Source organism: Rana temporaria, chromosome 4 (assembly GCF_905171775.1).
Source record: "Rana temporaria chromosome 4, aRanTem1.1, whole genome shotgun sequence".
In the NCBI taxonomy this organism is placed as follows: domain Eukaryota; kingdom Metazoa; phylum Chordata; class Amphibia; order Anura; family Ranidae; genus Rana; species Rana temporaria.
Genome location: NC_053492.1, coordinates 375,073,589 through 375,081,826, shown reverse-complemented (window position 1 = coordinate 375,081,826; position 8,238 = coordinate 375,073,589).

The following is an 8,238-nucleotide window of genomic DNA, read 5'->3' as shown; positions in this document are numbered from 1 at the left end:
ATCCGCATTTTCATTTGCTTTTCCTGTTCTGTATTTTATGGTGAAATCGTAGTTAGCTAGGCGTGAGGCCCATCTTTGTTCCAATGCTCCCAACTTGGCGGTATTCAGATGTGCTAGCGGGTTGTTATCTGTGAAGGCCACAAATGGTGTTGCGGCAAGGTAATCTTTAAATTTTTCTGTAACAGCCCACACGAGTGCGAGGAATTCCAATTTGAAGGAACTATAGTTTTGGTCGTTTCTTTCAGTACCTTTAAGAGATCTACTAGCGTAGGAAATAACTCTTTCTTTTCCTTCCTGTACCTGCGATAGGACAGCTCCCAGACCTTTCTTACTAGCATCTGTGTAAAGACGAAATGGCTGCTGGTAATCTGGATAGCCTAGGATTGGTGGTTCTGTTAACTTCTTCTTTAGGAGCTGGAAGGCAATTTCTCTTTCTGTGTTCCATTCAACTGGTATTGGAGACTTTTGGTACCTCTTAGGATGTCCTCTCAGAAGTTCTAATATTGGCCCCGCAATTTGGGCAAAATGAGGAATAAAGCGTCTGTAGTATCCTGCGAAACTGAGAAAGCTCCTCACTTCTTTCACTGTAGTAGGAGTAGGCCAATTTCGGACTGCGGCTATCTTCTCTGGATCCGGTTTAACACCTTCAGAGCTTACAATATGCCCTAAGTATTTGACTTCTGTCTTCAGTAGATAGCACTTAGATGGTTTGACTTTGAGTCCATGTTTAATGAGGATTTGAAAAACTTCGGCCAAATGTTTCAAGTGATCTTCATAAGATTTGGAGTAGATGATGACATCATCTAAGTACAACAGGACGGTTTCAAAATTTTTGTGTCCTAAAAAATGCTCCATTAATCTTTGAAAGGTTCCGGGCGCATTGCAGAGTCCAAAAGGCATGCGGTTGAACTCAAATAGGCCCATCGGGGTGGTAAATGCAGTCTTCTCACGATCTTCAGGTGCCATGGGTACTTGCCAGTATCCACTGGTTAAATCAAGGGTAGAGAAGTAGGCTGAAGATCCTAAAGCTGTCAAAGATTCCTCTATGCGTGGTAAAGGGTAAGCATCCTTGTGGGTGATTTGGTTAATTTTTCTGTAATCCACACAGAATCTGATGTTACCATCCTTTTTACGGACAAGAACTAGAGGTGCAGCCCATGGACTATGGCTGTCTCTAATGACATTGGAGTCCTTCATCTCTTGGATCATTTGCTTTACGGATTGGTACATAGTTGGTGGTATAGGCCGATATCTTTCCTTGATCGGTGGGTGTGAACCTGTAGGAATGGAGTGCTTGATGATATCCACTTCTCCATAGTCTGTGGAATGCTTACTGAAGGCAAGGTGAAGCTCCTTCACAATTTTTAGTACTCCCTCCATTTGGTTTGCTGGTGTGGAAGCATCTCCCACATGAAGTTCTTTCCACCAGGATGTGTTTACATTTTGGTCCTGGGGGTTCTGTCTCTTGGGAATTTGCTCTGTGGTAGCTGTAGCCACACTGATGACATCTTGAAAAGTGACTTGGATTAGCTGTGCAATAGGAAGGTGTTTTGATAGTGTTACACTGCTATCACTCAAGTTTAGGAGTCGTATAGGCACTTTACCTTCAGAGGCGGTTACTAGGCTCCTTGCAGCTCTAACTAGAGGATAGTCTTCCAAAACAACAGGCTCTACCAGGGCTTGGTAGTCTTGACCTTGGATTCCGACTACAGCTCGGCACCACAAGAGAGTTTCGGTGTTGGGTTTGAGGATCACAGGTTGCTTATCCCGGATGCGGGCACAGCAAATTTCTCCTTTTTCGTTGGTGAATCTCTGTTGCGCATTTAGTACACGGATGGTTTGTTGGATCACCTTCTTAGAATCAGGAGGGGCAGTAGGCACTAACTGGTGCAAGGCTTCTAGCATTTCAACATAACAGTTCCTGAGGACATTCATTCCTAGGACTATTGGAGGGTTAGGGTTATTGTCTCTGACTTGTACCACAATAAGGCCTTGTCGAGGTAGTGTAGTTCCTCCTACTTGAATGGTAGGTTCCCAATAACCATGGACTGGTATGGGTTTGCCGTTACTGGCTATGAGACTCAGCCAGGATTCTGGAGGCTGGGTAAGCTGATTTTGATCCCAGTATTTTTCAAAGGCTGCTTGTTGGATGGTGGTGACTTGGGATCCGGTGTCAACTAGGGCAACAAAAGGGACTCCATTTATTTGAAGTGCCACTTCAGGACGGGATCCAACGTATCTTGGCATCCAGTGGGGATCTTCTGGACCTATTGGTTTACCTCCCGAGGGGTGGTCCTTGGCCTCGGGGGTTTCCCGTTTAACTGCCAGCAGGTTGCTTCTGTATGGCCTGGTTTGTGACAGTACGTGCAGATAGGCCGCTTAGGGGTACTAGTGTGGTCAGGGGGGCGTCCGCCAGAATTTCTGGAATAAGTCTCTCTAGAATTAGAGGGGAAGAGTCTTCTGGACACAGGTTTCTCATCCTCTAGCATTAATGGTTTCTCCCATTGTTCCAATTTTTGGTGGACTTTCTCCAGACTTTTAGTCAGAAAACGGACTTGCTCCGTCAAGGCAGCAACTGCGTCAGGAACTGGAGCTTGGGTTGCCTGACTGACTATAGGTAAAGACTTTACAGGGGTAACCAGCTGTGATACAGGCACGTCAACAGATCTAACAGGTTCTGTTGGTGGGCTTTTTCCTAGGATGCTGATAGCTAGTTCTTTAAAATCTAAGAAGGTAGCGCTTGGATGTTGGGCGGCTAACATTCTTAGTTGGCTCTTTAGATTGTCTGTATGAACGCCTTCAATAAATTGTTCTTTCAGGGTTTTGTCCTGATTTTCTGCCTCACGGGGGTCTACTTGGACAACAGCTCTAAGGGCTTCCTGCAAAGATAATGCAAAGTCTCTGAGTGACTCACCAGATTGCTGTCTCTTGCTGAAGAACCTCATCTTGACCTCTGACACGGTACTGGGTTCAAAGGTGGTGTAGAGACGTTGAAAAATCTGCTCCATGGTCTTTCTCTCTGAGCTCGGCCAAGATTTCACTTCTCTGAGCGCAGCTCCTTCCAATTGCGCAAGAAGAATCTCCATCTGTTGCTCTGAGGATACAGGGTACAATCTGAACATAGCCAGAATTTTTTCTTTAAAGTCCCTTAAAGTATGAATTTCCCCAGAATATCGTGGGAACCAGGGGGCCCCAAAATAATAAGGCATGGTTAAAGGCATTAAACTTGGTGCTGCAGCGGTTGGTATTGCATTGGGACCGACTGCGGCTGATGCAGGGGGTCCTCTGAGGTCGGGCTGCACGTCATCTCCTTGCACAGACATGGTAACAGCAGGTGAGTTCTAGTTAGGTAAGTCAAATGCGTTTTTAGACACTTTTTGTGCGGTGTTGCTATGGGCAACCGCTGTCTTGCGGGTGTATGGCCCTTTAAGAATTTAATGCCAGCTGAATACAATGCTGCAGCAATGTTGATTTTGGGTCTCTGGCAGAGTTTCAGGTATCTGTGCCCTTATAGTTAGTAGAGGCAACTGACAGGTTGCGATTACTGCTCGGACGGCAAGCAATGCGATTATTTTCTCTCCTTTTGCTCGCATGCAAAGTCTCGCGACTTCTGGGGCGTGCGTTTGTCACACTTTCCTCCCAGGATTGACACAGCAAAGGTAAGGCGGGCTGGCCAGACAATTTTGCATAAATAGGTGGCACCAAACTTTCCCGCTCTTCAGGGGGTGTCACTAACTTATCCACAGTGATGGCGTAGGAATTTTTGGACAAGAAGGTCTCTGGCAGCCATTTTAAGTGAATGGAAATAGTCAATTCAAATACTGCATGCAGTTTTGTTAACACACAAATGTCTGATTTTCTCACTTCGGATGCTGCGATTTTTATGCTGATAACTGGGATAACGCTTCCATGCGATTTTTAAACAGTTTAAACAGTTCTGTGGCCCCACACAGCATGCAATAAGTAAATAGTCTCTCAATAAAGCAAAGGGGCTTATTCTGATGCGACAGTCTTTTAGATAGGGCGCAGGGGTAATTATCCTGTTCGTGACGCCAATTTTTCTTATGCGACGAGCCAGAACCGCAGGGGAACACATGAGGTGCACGGTGGGCCGATGAGAGACAGCAATAATACAGTTCATCGGTTTACTCACGGTTAGCAGAAAGCCTCCCTGGGCCGGTCGCACAGTGAAAGGGAAGATAGCACGAAATCCTCCGGGGCACGCTCTGCGATAGGGAAACGCCAGCCAAGATGGTGGTTGAGGTGCCCGTGATGACAGGGGTGTTTAGAGTGCTTGTGGCGGCTGGGTCCCTTGATGATATTTGTCGTGACGCCAGTACCGTTAATGGTGGTACAACCAGTTGTAGTAACAATGTTAAAGAATGAGATAGGCAGTGGCAGAATACAACTCACAACTTTTACTGTATCTGGTTTTGGTTGCAGTACAAACATCCAGTTAGAATACAGTCTCTGGGTAAATAGAGGAATTCTGCTGATCCACTGCTAATAGACTTTAGTAGGCCTAAACTCAGGGTGTGGTTCAGTAATAATGCTTACTTGTGTCTGGTCCTTTTTGAATCCAGTGACATGGGTGAGGTTGCCGGAGGCTAATAAATCCTTCACCTGTATACTCAAAGGTCCTTGCTGCCGATTAATGGCTTTTATCCTTTGATTTTAGCAGTTTAAATGTGTCCCTTCTCTGGACTGACTTTCTCTCACCCTTCTCTCTCCATGCTGCTTTCTGTACTCTCCTTCCTGTACTGACCAACTGAACCACAGATAAGCCTGAGCTGGGATAGATTTCCCAGAGTGGTGCTATCCCCATCTTGTGGTGGGAAGTAAGAAGCACACCTGACCAGCCTATGAACAGGGATACCACAGGTATACAATGCAAAATGACATGCAATATAGCAATGACAAATAAGTAATACTTTTGCAGATCCCACATGTCCTGAGTGGGACGCTGCACTAAGCAACAGGGAGGACTGGGGGTCCCAGATATAAGGAAATACTACTATGCTGTACACCTGAATAGATTAGTAGATTGGAATAGGCATTCAAGTATAAAATTATGGGTACAAATTGAACAGTCACAATCTAAAATACCATTAGAAAGGGCGCCATGGTGGTTTGCTGCACTGCCTAAAGAAACAAATAAGAACCCGATATGGGGAAATACGGTGAAGATATGTGCAGCAGCATTCTCTATGATTGGTATTGACCCTAGGACCTCCCCACTATACCCGGTGATAGGTAACCCTCTGTTCCCGATGGGATATCAAGAGGGTGCTTTCCGACATTTAAGGCCGGGTACACACGAACAAACATGTATGGTGAAAGCGGTCCGTCGGACCGTTTTCACCATACATGTCTGCCAGAGGGCTTCTGTACGATGGTTGTACACACCATCGTACAGAAGTCCGCGCGTAAACAATACGCGGGGCGTGTCCGCGGTGTCGCCGCGTCGATGACGCGGTGTCGCCGCGACAATGACGCAGCGACGTGGGCGGCCCGCCTTTAAAATGCTTCCACGCATGCGTCGAAGTCATTCGACGCATGCGAGGGACGGCGGGCGCCTGGACATGTACGGTAGGTCTGTACTGACGACCGTACATGTCCGAGCGGGCAGGATTCCAGCGGACGGTTTTAAAACACGTCCAGGAATATTTGTCTGCTGGGAGAAGGCCCGGCGGGCAAATGTTTGCTGGAATTCGGCCCGCTCGCGCCCACACACGACCGAACATGTCTGCTGAAACTGGCCCGCGGACCAGTTTCAGCAGACATGTTTGGTCGTGAGTATGGGGCCTTAGAGACAGAGAATGTATACAGGTAGTTAATTATATCCGAATGGGAAAATGGGTTACAATAGCCGACCTGATGGAACAAGGGAACGTATTCTGCCTAAAGTTTTGGAACGCACTCCAGATGGTTCACTTCCTGAATACATTACCAAATCCAGTGGTTTTTGAGAGACCACTTAAGAGATTTGAGAAAATGTGTAGTGAGAGGGGAATACTGACACACACCCTATCAATGAGTTACAAACTACTAGCGCAATCAGGGAGTTGCCCTCCGAAGTGTGTCCAAGACTGGGAACAGGAACTAAAAAAGACATTTAATACGGAACAACGACAACGTCTATATAAACGAACGCATGAAACATCAATTTGCGCGAGAACCCAAGAGACAAATTATAAGATCTTTGCAAGGTGGTATAGGACACCAGAAAGATTCAATAACATCTTTCCAGAAGTGTCAGACAAATGCTGGAGGTGCCAAGTAAGCAAAGGGACGATGCTTCATATATTCTGGGATTGTCCCTTGTTAAAGTGCTTCTGGTTAGAGATCAAAAGGGCCCTCCAGTTCTGTTCAGAATATGAGATACCTGAAAATCCAGAATTCTATCTTTTACATATGAACCAAATCCCAGAGAAAGCTTATAGGGAGACAAGCATATGCCACTTATTAGATGCGGCAAAAGCATGCATAACAAAGAAGTGGAAGTCATCAGTCCCACCAACTATAGAGATGTGGATAAGTAAAGTGAAGGAAATTAGTAAATTAGAAGAACTAGTATTGACAGCACGACACCAACAGGAAGGATACGCAAGAACATGGAATTCCTGGAAATCCTTTTTGGACTCCAGGGCAGAGATGTAAGGAGGGTAAGGGCAAATATTACAGAGGCCACTGCGAACATAGATTTGCAGGGAAAGGATAATAGGGAGTGGTTGGGGCGGGGGTGTTGTTTGGGGTTGTTTTATTTTTATTTATTTTTTTGTCTTTTTTTTTGTCTTTCTTTTTTTTCCCCTCTTTTCTCTTTATTTCTTGATGTATTGTTTTGGGTGGTGTCGTTGTTTCTCCCGGATAACCAGGAGGAGGGATGAGAAGTAAGGTAGTGACGACTAAGATTAAAAGGGGATGCTCGATAGTATGTATTGTATTATTGTATATTGTATGCTCAGTTGTATCATTTGCACATGTATTATTATTTTGTTTTAAATAAAAAAAACTTAAATCTAAAGAGCTGTGTCATCGGCTCTTTACAGAGATCGGGTTGTGCCGTGTCCTAGGAACATGGCACATCCACGATTCCCACGTTGCATGTCTAGGGCGCCTTCATACAGGTGAAACTCAAAACTTTTTAATATTGTGCAAAAGATTGGCCGGAGACACGATGACGGGAACGGCACAGTACAACTGAAGCAACGGCACGTACGTGCCATTGCTTCAGTTGGCTTAAAGCGGGAGTTCACCCATAAAGGCCGTTTCTGCTCTTTTAGGCCCCGTACACACGACCAAACATGTATGCTGAAACTGGTCCGCGGACCAGTTTCAGCATACATGTTCGGTCGTGTGTAGGCGCGAGCGGGCCGAATTCCAGCAAACATTTGCCCGCCGGGCCTTTTCCCAGCGGGCAAATATTCGTGGACGTGTTTTAAAACCGTCCGCTGGAATCCTGCCCGCTCGGACATGTACGGTCGTCAGTACAGACCTACCGTACATGTCCAGGCGCCCGCCGTCCCTCGCATGCGTCGAATGACTTCGACGCATGCGTGGAAGCCTTTAAATAGCAGGCCCGCCCACGTCTCCGCGTCATCGTCGCGGCGACGACGCGGACACGCCCCGCGTATTGTTTACGCGCGGACTTCTGTACGATGGTTAGTACAACCATCGTACAGAAGCCCTCTGGCAGACATGTACGGTGAAAGCGGTCCGACGGACCGCTTTCATCGTACATGTTTGCTCGTGTGTACCGGGCCTTACCCTTAGATGTATGCTCATTTAGTCTAGGGGAATCGGGTTGTTGTTTAAAAATCCGAGCATTACTTACCGTTGTAGAGGGCGATCTTCTCCGCCACTTCCGGGTATGGGTCTTCGGGAGTGGGCGTTCCTTCTTGATTGACAGTCTTCTGAAAGGCTTCCGACGGTCGCATCCATCGCGTCACGAGTAGCCGAAAGAAGCCGAACGTCGGTGCGGCTCTATACTGCGCCTGCGCACCGACGTTCGGCTACTTTCGGAAAATCGTGACGCGATGGATGCGACCGTCGGAAGCCTTTCGGAAGCCTGTCGGAAGACTGTCAATCAAGAAGGAACGCCCAGTCCCGCAGCCCATACCCGGAAGTGGCGGAGAAGATCGCCCTCTACAACGGTAAGTAATGTTAGGATTTTTAAACAACAACCCGATTCCCCTAGACTAAATGAGCATACATCTAAGGGTAAAAACACCATTTTAC